The sequence below is a fragment of the Lissotriton helveticus genome, chromosome 6, assembly GCF_964261635.1.
Source record: "Lissotriton helveticus chromosome 6, aLisHel1.1, whole genome shotgun sequence".
Taxonomy (NCBI): domain Eukaryota; kingdom Metazoa; phylum Chordata; class Amphibia; order Caudata; family Salamandridae; genus Lissotriton; species Lissotriton helveticus.
Window position 1 is genome coordinate 980,298,179 of NC_136067.1, and position 14,012 is coordinate 980,312,190.

General features: G+C 51.0%; 1 non-coding gene across 1 annotated transcript; it reads right to left on the minus strand.

Annotated features, from left to right (window-relative positions):
* Window positions 1-13,518: 13,518 nt before the first annotated feature.
* LOC144765395 (U6 spliceosomal RNA) lies at window positions 13,519-13,625 on the minus strand. Its single transcript, XR_013597388.1, has one exon. It is a non-coding gene; the product is annotated as a U6 spliceosomal RNA (small nuclear RNA).
* Between the last annotated feature and the right edge of the window lie 387 nt (window positions 13,626-14,012).

The window sequence follows — 14,012 nt, forward strand, 5'->3', positions numbered from 1 at the left end:
CTTACCTGTGCCCGCCACCACCGTGTCAACCCTCAGGGCACATTGGTGTCGTCCGCCACTCGCACCGCCTCCTCCCCAGAAGAGTTGTCCTCCTCATCCACCACCTCCGCACTGGCCCCGCCACCAGATGTTCCACCTACAAAGTAAATTTTTAGAATGTTAGAATACACCACTCACTACTGTATAATATTTGGTCTAGGAGGAATAAAGAAAGTTAAAAAAAACGAAATACAATGTAATAATTTGTAACTGTATTCTCTACAGTAAAAATGTCCCTTTTTCCAGGGAAGGCTGTTGTCTTGCTGCACTTTGTGGCACAACTGATGAATGCTTGCTTTTTATTTTTAACACACAACACTTTTTCTCCTAACAGAAGCTTGACTTCTAAGAACACGATCAGGGTCAAGCTCAAGTTCAAACCAGGTGAGAGCTCAGCTCGACCACAAGAAATGTGTCCAATTAATCGTTAGCACTAAGCACTTTTCCATTTTCAGTTAAACGTTTACTTTTATGACAAAGTTGATTTTAATAAATGTGTTTAGTTTTAATAAAGCTTTTAAACTTAAATAGACTCTGTGGTTTTTGGTCCTCCAGACTAGAGTGGATGAGCTAAAGGTTTTGGAATTTTTGCAAGCATGAGTGCCTCTGACACTTCTTGACTGTGACTCCGTACTCTTGCCCTGCGTAGGATAATCTAATGATCATTGGGGATCAATCATCGGTGACTTAGGGAGCTAAATGACTCTGCCACACTATCTAGTCAGTAAGGAGATTGGGGGTTCTTCAAAGTCTGATATCACTGAAGTATGTGGAAAGAAAGTCTACCTGCGCCTATTATAATTGATAAACAATGCACTATTTAGTGTTCATAGTTGGGTTTGTGCAGATTTGTCCCTGCAACAGTAGTAGAATGGATGGTCCCCCTATCCAAAACAAAAGTAAAGTAGTATCTTATTCTTTCTTGGTGGTCATTCACCTTTTTATTGTTGGCAATTGTCAAAGCATAAATATTTAGAAGACTTGAAAAGACATTATGGACAATCCCAGAGGACTGCACTCAGTGCATAGAGCTATTGCTGACTAGAATGGGAGTCCAATGGAATTGGCAAATGTGCAATCTTAGTTAGCTACACAAACAGACTAATAAGAATAATCTAGTAATACCACAGGGAGTCATAGTCGAGGCAGGATAAGAATTTAGATCCAGTCTACAAGAAGATCAAAGAAGATTTAGAAAAAATCGAATGAGGAACGCTAGGAAAAAATAGGTACTCTTTATTAAAATTAAAACTTACTGGGGCCAGCAAAGGAGCCCTCGTCTGCCCGATCCTGGCCTGCATCCTCCTGAACAGCACCCTCCTCCTGTGTCCTCTTGCCATTGGGGGGAGCTGATGTACAACATGAAAGAAAGAAAGACCAGAAAACATGGATGAGATTTGTCAACCAAATCAAACATTTCAAAAGAACTATAACAAAATATTTTGGAGAAATAGCAAATAGATAGACAACTATTCCACGGGATATATTGACCTATCTCATGTGGTATACTACGTTATTCGTATTGCCTGATTTGCGGACTGTTGACTTTCAAAGTTCCTATGTAACTCAATAAACAGACTACTAAAAAGGTTTGCCTAGGCCTGGCAGGCAGAAGTCCGCAGCACGCAAAGTGACAGACAAAGTCCACCCTGCTTGCAGATCAGTGAATACTCAAAATATCAATCCACCGACCACCACCACTATTTCTTCTTATAGCCATGTGTCTAAAGGAAGGACTGGACTTCAGTCTGTTGGGGCTGATTTAGAAGTCCCTTGCGGCTCATTTTCCTCCATTGTTGCGTGACTTTTGTGACGCAGCGGCAGAACAAAATAGTCGCCATGGTGCGACGTATATATTAAAAAAAAACGCATATGGGAGATGCATCACGTTGTAAAGCCCTGCACCATTAGGGGGCGTTCCGGCGCAAGGGAGGGCGTTCCTGCGCAGGAACGAATCCTAAAAGTAGCTGAGGGAAATCTACAAGATGTCAATCAGTCACTTTTAGGACAATGATGCGTGACTCAAACCCTGCGCCTGCTTGAAGCCGACGTACGGCTTGATGCAGCATTGGGGAGATAGGGCACCCCAGAGCATTGCTGGAGCTGCGCCATCGTTGGCACGCAACTCCAGCAATGCGCCGCCTTTACGCCACAGATGCGTAAGGCTTCTGTGACGTTTTGGGCCAATGGGTGGTGGTGGCATGGCGCACAATTACTGCCGCATCCCTGCTACTTTGCAGGGATGCGCCGGTAATTGAAAATATGACCCTAAGTGTCTAGCATTACGCAGTTCTTTACACTACACTCATACATAATTTCTCAGGCCAATGAAATGAACACAAAATACAAAACAAATAGGCATAGTGAGGAAAATGAAATTTTGCCTGACCAAGATGTCCCCTACGTGTACCCTATGTTACATGTATGTGCATGTCACCCATGCATATTTCTCTTAGTGGCTTGAATCACAAGGCCTCTGCATTTACGTCCTGCATTAGGATGCCAGTCTTCAAGTCTCCCATGTAAGAAATATTAAGTTAGCATTTAAGGCCCATGTATTTGCATTGTGCACTTTTAAATAAGTCACGATGAACCCTTTTTGTGGTTCAGCCTGAGCCAGTTTCTGAATTAGGGTTTTCATGACTCCTGACACACTGAAAGCTGCAGTTACGTATCTCTGACCTCGCATACTTCTAGCTCAGCCGAAAGAGACCCAGCAAGGGTTGCCAAGACTGTATTATGAATAACAGTTATCTGCCTGCTGTACAGAGTCACATTCCTGCCCAGTGAGGAAGGTAAACAGAACCCGTCCGCGGAAGATAGGGCCTAGCCTCTCTGTCTCCATTGAAGTAAATCACAGTGCTTGCATCCATAAAAAGCTCACAGCCCCCACGTAATGCACGAAGAAATATATGCTTTACTGATTCTTAGCGATGAGCAACCTTTGCTTCAGATAATACATCCCCTGACTTAAGATATCAGTTAGTACCAGATGTGCTGGTCGCCTTGACACTAAAGATCTCTCTACTAGACTGAAAGTCAGCTCTCCTCCCAGTTACACGTCAATTGCACGTCATGCTCAAATTGCGTGCACAAGTAGGGCAAAGTTCCAGCCTGCCATGTAACCCCTCCTCTATGTAGCCACCCACCTTTCACCCACCTGTGACTCATCAAGTGTACACCCTCATGCACGCCCACATGCTCTTATCTCTGCCTTTCATGCTCTGCCTGGAGCGCTCCTCCCTATGTACAAGGAAAAATGTATATATGTGTTGTTCTCTGTAAATAATGTTAGAAGACCCTTCCTGAACCTCAGTGGTGATGGAACAGATTCTCCCTTAACTCGAGTTATTGGAATAAAGCCCTTTTAACTTGGACACCACGGACTCTCTGCCTCTCATTTGATACATGCTAATTGTTAATGCCTAGAAATTATGCCAGGGTAATATTTTATTTACCACAATAGTAGCAAGCAAGGCTACTGAGAAGGAGAGCAGTGCACCTGAAATGCATAGAAGATTTTGAAATATAATTTACCTAATGTAATCGGCAGCATTATTGCTCTTGGTAAAGAACAAACATTTGCAAATAACAGAGCCGGATAAAACAGATTAGTGATGAAATAGCTAGAAATGGCTACTACTACTCACCAAGCCCGGGGACCTCTACGCCGAGCGCGTCCAGCAAGTCCCGTTCCCGGTCCATGACATCCGTCCAGCGGTGGGTGGCCTGGTTATAGGTGCGCCGGACCCCAGAGAGCTTAAACATGGCCCGGCACACCTTCTCCCACCGCTTCCGGCGCTCCCGGATGCCATAGCCGGTTGCGATCTTGCCGCCTCCCAGGATCGTCTTGGGGAGGCGGCGCTGGACGTGGAAGATGAGTGCGGCCACCTCCTCCGCGCTAAAGATCTCCTGTGGCATCACTTGCTCCCCCCTCAAACGCCCGCACGGGAGCCGGGCACGGGGTGCGGGACCCTTCCCCTTCTCAGGGTGCTTCCCGGCTCCCTTTACAATGGTCTGGGCAGAAATGAGTTAAATAATAAAGAAGAAATAGAATAGGGAAGAAGAAAAAAAAAGAGTTTAAAAAAGTATTTTAAAATTAACAAAAAGTAGCAGAAAACACAAAAATATAGAGCTAGAAAAATAGAGGGATAGATAATAAGTAAAATAGATCAAATAAACTTCAAAAAAAGCAAAGGATGGCAGAGATTCAGAGAGGATACAGAAAGCATGCCCAGAACCATAGCAATGAATGAGAAACAAGATGGCCGCGCCCATTCACGACCGCGTGGGTAAGTTCGCGCGAGATTTACCTCGCGAGCACGTGCGAAATTGTACTAGCGAGCAGCACACTTTGCGAGATTACACATAGCGGCCGGAAACGGAATTACGTCACGCAAACAAGATGGCTGCGCCCGTGTACGACCGCTAGGGTAACTTCGCAAACGCATAGCTACAAGCACCTTGCGAACACGAAAAAAATCACGCGAACATACACGCCGCAAAAAAAAAAAAGTGTATTCGCTCGCATTCGCGGCTTCCGAAATCGATCTCGCACGGATTCGCGCACCGCAAATGACGCGAAATTGCAGAAAAACGATTTTTGCTAAACTGAAAGCAATCAGCAGGTGCAAAAGTTCAAACTTAACATTAGTAACCATTCACTCTAGTGCTTCCTGAGGGGCCCTCCAGAGTTCAGTTGCCTATTTGCAACTATTCCATGACCCTGCTATGACCCAAACAGCAGGCTCATAGAATAGCTACAAGTAGACCATAAAGGTCCTGTGAAAAAAAATTGCACTGCAACAGAAAGCAAATTACAGATAAGGAAGGAAGCAGGTGCCAGCCAGACTGGAAGTTTCAAAATTACTGACACATTAATCCCCCCCTAATTAATTCATGGCAGTTGAAGAAGGGCAGGTGTGCTTGCTTTCACTGCAACAGAAAGCAAATTACAGATAAGGAAGGAAGCAGGTGCCAGCCAGACTGGAAGTTTAAAAATAAGTGACACATTAATCAACCCCAAATAATTTATGGCAGTTGAAGCAGGGCGGTGTGCTTGCTTTTTTTCACCCCCATAATCTACAGTGATAAACAAACCTAATGGGTGGCAGTCAGGATGTACCAGAGGGTGGCATGGGTGTACCAGAGGGTGGCAGTGGTGAAACAGAGGGTGCTGTGAACCTGTGATGATAAACCAGACGTAGAAACAACATAGTCGCGGCCGTTGCAAGCCGAAAAGTAAGTTCGCAATTGTGAAATGGTCCACAAATCCTCGCGAACGCTCGCCAACAAAAAAAACGGAAAAATCCGCTAATCCGCGAGAGTTCGCGGATTTTGCGGATTGCGAATCCGTAAATCCGCAAATTCGCGTACGCGAGATCCGCTAGATCCGCCCATGCTTACTCCATTGTGCAAACATCTGTTCGGCCAGTTACCTCATCAGTGCCTTAGAGACATCATAATAATACAGAAGCTGCCAGGCAGCTCCAAAGCATGTGTGTCATATCTGTCCCAGCTCGGGGCAGCATGGACAATCAATAGATGATCCGAACATCTGGCAAAGTGCTTTTGGTGTGAGAAAGGCTCTGTGTGCTGTATGTATTTGAACTTAGTGTTCCATGACTGCTTTTTAGGGTGTAAAAGCAATCTGACCCATTCCTTCTGTGTAAGCTTTCTGCATATATCAGCTTCCCAACTCCTGTGAGTTGCAGCTAATGGGTCCCATGTAGTGATTGCAAGAGCTCAGCCCAACCATGTGATGAGTCTGCAATCTCCATTCATAAAGTTGAGTATATGTACTAATGGATGTTGATTAGGTTCCATGTCTGCAATGTGCTATAGACAGAATAGCTCAGTCACCAGTTGGCCATGAGCCAGAGAATGACCCACGGGCAACCAATTCTCATCTTGCAGCCTATTAAAGGGTAGAGCTCCCTGCCTGAAATTAGGTCCCTAGGGTATTGACACCTACGGCCTCTGAAGCCATCATTCTTAGTGCCCACACCGTCATCTGCTCCCCAACACTTACATACTTCCGTAATGACTGCACAGGACACATAGCTTGTGGGTAAAGAACTGCTGCAGGTTTATTTTCATACAACAAAAGTATGCTTTTATCTCTGTGGGTTATCTTACGGACAATCCAGGGCAGGCAGCCCCTTGCTGCCCCGCCCGCCTTGAGAGCCATCCGGCACGGTGGGTCGATGCCCAGACAGTGCAGCACCTTTGTTGATCCCCTTCTGGATTCACGTGATCATGCATTATACTCCTGCCCCTTTCAGGCTGGAGCGTGGTCCGGCACACGACAGGTTGGTCAGGCCCCCCAACCGCCCGAAGGACTAACGGGGCGCCGTCGCGGTTTCCCCGGAAGCTCCATGCAGCTCCAGGTCCATGGCTCAGGCACCCTTACTGTGCCAGGCAGAGGTACCCTTACTGTACCAGTCTGCCGCAGAGGTACCCTTACTGTACCAGTCTGCCTCCAGATCGCCCTGTAACTCCGCTTGCAAAACAAAAGAAACATTAAAACATTCAAGATGTACGCCGCCTGCCATGCTGCTGGGTACGAGGATAGGGAGGGTGCACCACAGCAGGCGGGGCAGCATTGACCGGCAAAGAGGTCGATTGTGGGAGCTGCCCAGGCCTAAATATCTGGCCTGCCCCCAACGGCCTGCCCTCCCCCGGAAGCGCATCAGAGGCTCCCTGCGGCCGGGGGAGGGGCCAGGGGGCTGCCAGAGCCTCCCCCTCTCCGAGGGCTGAGGAAGGGGGGGCTCCGACTAGTGGGAACTAAGGGGGCTGCCCTGCTTATGTCCAACTGTGGGGGACGCGGGCAGCGGCATAGTGCCCACACCGTCATCCGCGCCCCAAGACTTACATCCTTCCGTAATGACTACACAAGACATATAGCTTATGGGTAAAGAACTGCTGCAGGTTTATTTTCATACAACAAAAGTATGCTTTTATCTCTGTGGGTTATCTTACGGACGATCCAGGGCAGGCAGCCCCTTGCTGCCCCACCCGCCTTGAGAGCCAGGCGGCACAGTGGGTCGATGCCCAGACAGTGCAGCACCTTTGTTGATCCCCTTCTAAATTCACGTGATCATGCATTATACTCCCGCCCCTTTCAGGATGGAGCATGGTCTGGCACACCCCCGGTTGGTCAGGCCCCCCCAACCGCCCGAAGGACTAACAGGGCACCATCGCGGTTTCCCTGGAAGCTCCCCGCAGCTCCAGGTCCGTGGCTCAGGCACCCTTACTGTGCCAGGCAGAGGTACCCTTACTGTACCAGTCTGCCGCAGAGGTACCCTTACTGTACCAGTCTGCCTCCAGAACGCCCTGTTACTCCGCCACAGCTCTGGAGGAGGCTATCGTCGATGACAGAGCCCCCCCACTTCTGCCCCTCACTTACACCCTACAGCTTCCAATGCATCTTGCACGTCCAGGAAAAACATGTCCATTCCAACCTTGGACAGGTGCACACCGTCCTTCTCGTAATAGCCTTCCTCTTTTGCCTGTATTAGTGCATGCCTTATGAACCCAAAGCCCCTGCGTTCCATGAACTTCTGCATGGATCTGTTCACTCTCTTACATGAATGTTCCACCGCCGCTGTGGATCTGGCCCCCCGCCACTCCCTCCGTGGAACGATCTCTGACCAAAAGATGTCGCATGACCCAAGCTTGTTGCTGAGTGCCCCGATGTCAGATTGCATGGCTTGTATCAGTGCCCTCCTCCCCGTGCTGACCAAGTCATTGCCCCCCAAATGGATTATAAGTACATTGGGCGGGCACCCCCCAGTAGCCAGGCGCTGTTCTAGGCTGTTCTTCACGCTGCTCCATCTCATCCCCGGGACGCCTATCCACACAAACTGCGTCCGCGCGAACCGTTTGGACCAATTCTTGTGCGCTGCCCACTGCGCCAACCTGGCAATATGGGAGTGTCCCAACAGCCACACCCGCCAATCTGATGGAAAATAAAACAACAGGGGGGGGAGGACGCCATCTTGTCACAATTTGTTTAATATGTTTGAATCACTGCAAGCATAAATTACATTATTTGTTCACCCCACACATATTTACATCTACAAGACTCTACACCTCTTCATGGGCGAATGTACCGCTGGAAACAATTAGATTGCCAGCGCCCGACACCCTTGACGCCCTCGGGCCCCATACCTGCCTTGAATGCTGCTGTGGCAGCCCCAATTCTGAACGAGTGGCTTGAAATTTTTTTACCTGAGCTTGCAAAACCTGCCATTGACAGGGTGGCGGCCATTATGCGATCCAACTGGAACCTAGTCAGGGGTGCCCCGTCTGCGTGTATCAGGAAGTGTCCTGAGTTGGCCGGCCTAATCTTCAAGTATTCCCTAACTGTGGTGACGGGGCAGTACCTGGGGTCCCCCAGCGCCTGTAATACAATAGTTGTCCCCCGCCGTGCCTGATCTGTCTTGGATCTCCGAATGCGAAGTACCAGGTGGTCGGACACACAAACATCCTGTAGGGCCAAAGCCACCCCTGTTGTGTCAGTCTTGGATTTTGCGACAAGCTCACTGACCCTGAGAGCCCCGTAAAATGCTAGGCAGAATGCTGTTGTAAAGAGCCTGGCCTCGAAGGGGGAGCTGGTAACCCGTGGCACGACCTCTATCATACCTTGCAGGGAAGGGAAATCAATCGGCGCCCTGGCATCTGTGGTCCTGACTTCCTCCCTAGCCCACACTTTCAGTGCCGCCCTGACCTTAAATGAAGCTGTGGGATCCAGGCCCCCATTGAGCCTAGTGTTGTGCTTCAAGGCGGCCAAGTGGCCACACACCCATGAATGACTCCTGCCGGCATCCTTAGCCCAAACCACGAAGACCTCAACCTGTTCTTCAAGTGACATGGCTCCTGCTTTCACCGACTCTATGACTGCTCTGAATGTCTGCAATTGTGCCCCATATTTCTTCCTTGTCGTCGGGGCCAGTGACCGCTCACCCATCGTCCTCAGTCGCTCCCCCACCAAAGTAGTCGCCATCGGGAGGCCGGGAATGGTGTCATCTCCGCCCTCGCCTGCAGCCAGGCCTCTCGGAACCGGAGCCACTGAAAGCGAGAGAGAGCGTCAGGAGCCTCATTCTTCACACCCTCAATGTGTTGTGCCCTAAACTCAATGTTGGACTGCAAACCCACCTTGACCAGCTCTCTCAATAAACTCAACACAAGGGGACATGTGGCCGTCAGCCCGTTAATGGCCTGCACCACTGCCATATTATCCGACCAGAACACCACTTTCCTGTTACCCAAAGTGTCAGGCCAAATGTGGAGAGCTACTATAATGGGGAAGAGTTCCAGTACAGTGATGTTGGTTGTAACTTTCTTCCTACGCCAGGCATTCGGCCACTTCATCGCACACCACTCCTTTCTCAAGATAACACCAAAACCCTCCCAGCCTAAGGCATCAGAAAAAAGGCAGAGTTCCTGGCTTTCCGCCCAAGGGGCCCTCCAAATGACCGTCCCATTGAAGTCCTGCAAGAAGTCCGCCCACATCTCCAGATCGGCCTTCAGGCCAGGACCAAGTCGTACCATATGATGTTTCTTGCTAATGTTGGCCGTGGCTTTTGCCAGTCTGCGTGAAAATACCCTGCCTGCTGGTATCACCCGGGAGGCAAAATTCAACTTGCCCACGAGGATCTGGGCAGCACCCAGGGTCGCGATGTCCTTGCCCAACAGTGCCTGGATGTCCTGACGCAGAGCACAAACCTTGTCCACCGGAAGCCTAGACGCACCCTTGTCAGTGTCCAGCTCGATGCCCAAAAACGTCAGGACCTGCGCCGGACCCTCGGTCTTACCTGGAGCAAGGGGAACCCCTAGGTGCCCCACCATTACCTCAAAAGCCAGCAGACCTTCCGCGCACTCCAGAGTACCTGCATGCCCAAAAAAGAGGAAATCATCCAAGTAGTGTGTTACTTGTGTTATGCCGTGGGTGGGGGAAAGTGCCCATTCCAGGAAAGAACTGAACGCCTCAAAGTATGCGCAGGAGACCGCGCACCCCATTGGCATGCAGCGGTCAAAGAAGAATTCACCTTCCCACTTAAACCCTAGCAGGTGCTGACTGGATGGGTGGACCAGCAGGAGGCGGAAGGCTGATTCGATATCTGTCTTGGCCAGCCATGCCCCTTTTCCCGTCCTTCTTACCATATCAATGGCCATGTCCAGCGAGCAGTATGACATCGAGCAGGCCCCTTCCTCCAGCCAGTGGTTGACAGAGTTGCCCTCAGAGTAGGACAGGTGATGGATGAGGCGATAAGCACCTGGCTGTTTTTTAGGCACAACTCCCAGAGTTGACACGAAGAAAGGATCCAGGGGAGGGTTGGGAAATGGGCCCGCCACCCTGCCCAGGGCCACCTCCTTCCTGATTTTCTCCTCGACCACCCACGGTGGTTCTCTTGCTGATTTCAGGTTCAAAGCATCCCTGCAACCCAAAGGACCTTTGTAAGGTATCGTGAAACCATCAACAAACCCTTCGGCTAGTAGTAACCTGTCCTTATCCACTGGATACAACCGCAGTAGGGGGAGAAGATTCTGGAGGATGATGGGGGAGGGGCCCTTGCTATTCCCAGGTGACTGCCCATCACTGGTGGCTGTTGGAGGGGGGGGGGCTCATTTTCTGTTAACGTTGTGGTCAGGCTGGAGTCACTGTCCTTCCTACCGCGGGGCATCTGTTCTGCCTGCCTGGGTAGCGGGGGGCAAACCCTGGCTGGCTGTGCAGGTAAGGGCCGAATGCTGGGCCCCGCACTTGCTGCAGTTATGCGTGAACTTGCATCCTCTACCCCACGTGCAGATACCCCCATTAAATAGTCTGCATGTCCCTGAATTAAAACGCCTTGGCCCTGTCCTCTGGTGGCCCCTCCCATGTCCCCCACGAAAGGGCTGTTTGAATGGCCGTTTGTTAGACTGCTCCCCCCTTCTATTTCCCTCGCTCTGTGCCCTGTATGGCACCTCCTTCTTCTCGAGGGCAACCCTGCACATGTGTTTCACCCAGAGCTGTATCTCCTTCTGATCCCACCCCAAACCCGGACATATGGCCATTCTTTTGCAGAAATCCTGGTCATAGTAAAACCAACCCATCCCGCCTGACACTCTTGCCTCTTCCTGAATGGTGCTTGCATATTGCATCAATGCCTCACTTTGATCGGGGAATTTCTGTACCACTACTGCTGCTAAGATGTTAAAGGCAGCAGTCCAATTCTCTAACGATTTTTCTGGCCATCGCTGGTAGGGAGCCTTCCACTCTTCCTCCTTACCCCCCATCTTCCTCGTGTCTGCGCCTGCCGACCCATGCATCAATAATGTCAGGATGTCTATGTACTCGTGCCTCCATATCTCTTCCTTTGCTGCCAATTGTACTTGCCAGGCCAGGGAACACCGGCCCGAGGCCAAAGGGCATGCGTGACTAACGGACGCGATAGACCCCCTGTGCCCACATCGGGTCCCTCCCCTGTGCCGGTGGTGGTACCCGCGGGAGGGGTTGAGGCACAGCGGTCCCCGCACCCGCTGCCTGCGCATGGCCGCAGGAGACTGCACTGGAGCTCAGTTGTGAGGGTCCCGTAGCTTCGCTGGCAGCGGGAACTGTACCTAGCGCACTTGGCGTGGTGGTTGCAACTGTTGGCGCTGCGGCTGGACCAATGGCTGCCCCAGCCACTATCTCCTGACTACCCTGTTTGCTCGGCACTTCTGGGGCCAATACCTGACCCGCCCATACTTGCAACACCGGTGCCGGTGCCACCACTGGAAGAGCAGCTGGCGGCACCTGGGGAGTCGCCGATATATCATCCAAACGTTTCTGAAAGACTGACATTAAACTCAACATTTGGTCCATCGCCTTACCCATTTGGGCCAAGTCAGTCAGGCCTGTGGCCGAGTTCTGCACCACCACTGGTGGGTTCGAAGGCTCAGGGGCCCTTGTGGCAGTAGCCTGCTTCTTTTTTGCTGGCAAATCCGCGTCCGGAATGTCCTTGGATGTTTGTTTGCGATTTCGCTTGGAGCTCCGTAGCTACTGGGTCGAGGGGCCCGAGGCATCGTCCGGTGGGGTGACGGCTACTACGCCGAGTCGTCCTGTCTGCGCGCCTCGATGAATCCTTGCGCCCATGCTGGTCCCTTCGCCTTAGCTATGGCCATGAATTCCTCCCACAGCCCATCCGGTGACGCACCCTGCTGTGATTCATCCACACAGGTAACTTGCAAGAAAAGCGGAAACGGGGTCCCGAGGCCGTCCATTCCGAAGGTGGCTTCTGCCCTCACGGGTTCCTACGGGTGAAAAGGGATATCAATGCGTGAGCCACCCAATCCCAGGTTCAATCCTGGTTCACACCCTACTCCATTGTGGCTCCCCAGCCCCCTTTTGACAGTCACGCCTCGCGCCCTTCATTGCCACTGTGTGCGGCCATATACCTGTACTCAAATCTTTTACTTCTGCTAGCACAACTGATGTTCGCCCTTCACCCGCGGTGATTATCTGCCCTGTAATACAAAGAAAAACGTTTACAAACAGTTCACCCCCCTCCTGCTTTTCACCCTGAATCACCGGCCCTGCCCCCGTCTGCTCGGGCGCTCCATCAATCAGGCCGTGCTGCCCCCCAACTGCATGCCCTAAAACAGCTGTGTGCTGGCCATGGCGCAAAAGACATAAAGCAGGGGGGGGGGGGCTCAGTACCACAAACAACTGCAGGAAGAGCAAAGGTAGATAATGTACTTTTTTTTTTTTGAGCCAGGCTGTCCAATGTCAGGCAGCCTCCAGTTCGCTCGGTCAGCAACGGTGGAGCTGACGTCAGAGAAGTGGCCAAAAGGCCCAACATTCTGCCCCTTCTGTGTTGGTCTATGCAGTAAACCTGTGTACTCTCTACTATTCCCTTGTATATAGAGATAACTCTAATCACTAGTATATGCCTTAGATCTTTGTACCATCTACCATTTCTACGTAACCTCTACAATATATCAATTTGCATCCCTTCCTTCAGGATATAGCTAATACTCCTTGTACTTTGCAATTTGTCTTTGTATATCTTCGTTGTGGGACTGAACCGCATGAACGTTTGCAAATTGTTCTGTCTCTTCTGTACGCCTGATCCTTAGTCCTATGCTTTGCAACTGGTCCTTATGTAAAGCGCTCTGACATATTCGGGCAAAGTTCGCGGCAATAACATGCATTATTTAACTACATAAAATGACCGCTTATGACATAAGGACAATTGCACCCGCGCACCAGCTCCGTTCCCATTGTGAAGCGCCATCAAGCCCAGGATGAAGGGGGGCCGCGCTAACTGTCAAAACGGAACCTCTGAAGCGCCTCCATTCTCCCCGGGAAGTCCTCGGCTCCCGACCTCCCCCCTCACCTGCTCTGTCCGCCCTCCCGCTCCCCTAAGCTCCACGAGGGCGCGGGCAATGGAGAAAAAGCGGCAAGGGACGCGACTCCCAGCATGCGCACCCAGGCCCAGCCGCCGGCGAGGCCCACTAACTATGGAACGTCTAACGAACTTATGTGTCCTCATTGCGCAGGGGCCATGCTGGGCTTCTCTGTCTTGCTCAAATTAAATGTATTGCGCTGCCGAAGCGAGCACTCAGCCACCGAATCAGGCCCCAAAGCTGGCGGGGGCATGAGGGGGGGCACACCTTGCTGATTTCAATCCCCCCGTCGCTGCATAGGGGCGCGCCCGCACCGCCGCCCCCCCCTCAGTCCCCCGCAAGAAACTGAGGGATTGCCGGATACCCGCGCTCAACATCGCACCAGCTACGGTACCTGGGGGACACACATCCCTTTTGTTAGCCACGTGGAGAATAAGTGATTTGCCCCGAATCACAGGATGTTTCGCGTCGTCACCTGCACTCGGGGTCACGCGCCTAGCTGCCAGGACAACTCCTCTCCCCCTGCTGAGAGCCTGAGCAGACAATTCTAATGCATTAATCCCAGATAAGGAACGTGGACGCTCCTGGCATATTTGCACCTT